The sequence below is a fragment of the Mirounga angustirostris genome, unplaced genomic scaffold (assembly GCF_029215605.1).
Source record: "Mirounga angustirostris isolate CCGP_5_RB_7025 unplaced genomic scaffold, mMirAng1.0.hap1 SCAF_3, whole genome shotgun sequence".
NCBI classification, from domain to species: Eukaryota; Metazoa; Chordata; class Mammalia; order Carnivora; family Phocidae; genus Mirounga; species Mirounga angustirostris.
In genome coordinates, this window is record NW_026991711.1 from 129,587,917 (window position 1) to 129,589,195 (window position 1,279).

Genomic DNA, 1,279 nt, shown 5'->3' on the forward strand with positions numbered 1-1,279 from the left:
CACCTCCCAGCTTTTTTTTTTTTTTTTAAAGATTTTATTTATTTATTTATTTGACAGATTGATAGCGAGAGCAGGAACACAAGCAGGGGGAGTGGGAGAGGGAGAAGCGGGCTTCCTGACGAGCAGGGAGCCCGATGTGGGACTCGATCCCAGGACTCTGGGATCATGACCTGAGCCGAAGGCAGACGCTTAACGACTGAGCCACCCAGGCGCCCCACCTCCCAGCTTTTAATCACCAATAGATGCTGCACATCTGTGAACCCAAGTATGGACTTGTACTTGTCTTTATCTTGTCTGTGATTGGGTTCTATTCTTCGTTTATGGAATTTCCTCCAATCAAAGGGGGGCAATTAAAGAATTTATGGATTTATTTGCCATAATTATTAAACACTTTGTTTAGTGTTTCCTGCAAATATCTTTCTCAATATGTAGAAAATCAGGAATGATGACAAGAAGGAAGAGAATGAGAACTGCTTTTGCATGCTGGTCAACAGTGGCAGCAATAATTTCTGCATGGACCTAGTGGTAGAATAACTGAGGTTGTTGAAGGATTGTTCTAATGCCCTGTGAGCTCCTGTCCTTCAGTGGGACCGGATCCCTAGAAATGTCATGCTGGGGTGTAGCTCCATATCTCCTTTATTGTCTCCAGGTTGTCCTCCCTTCCGTTCCTTAACCGCCCTTCAAAACCAGCTCTTGTGGTTCAATTCATAAATTTTTTTTTGTACAAGGTGGTCTAAGTACTGAAAAGGAATGAATGACAAGATTGCTGCTCCTGAGCTGTTTCATATCTACTTAGAAAAAAATTAAAAGACATGCAAAAATAATGAAGTAGTTGCCGAACAGCTCTGTATTTTATTTCATCAGCGGAACAACGCAGTAACTAGAAACTCAGCATTAGGGGAGACCTTGAAGATCATCAAGTTCAGTTTTTATTCAGCAATAAACTGCCCCTACCACATTGTGGGCAATTGTTTTTCCAACCTCTAAGCTGTTCCAGGCACAAAAGGCTCACTGAGTCCCAGGGCAGACCATGCCAACATTAGTGAACTCTAATTGTTAGGAAGTTCTTATTTATACTGGATTGTTCTTTCTATTAACCATCAGATTATACCCATAGTCTTGCAGAAGAAGAAAAGCTATGGTCTGCTGGAGAAGGCTGGGAAGACCTTTCAGGGGAGGAGGCATTTGGGCAAAATCTGAAGTTCTGCTGGAATTTAGGGAGGTGGAAGGAGTGTGTAGGGCAGCATTCTCATGAGCCACCCTTAGAGCTTAGAATTTA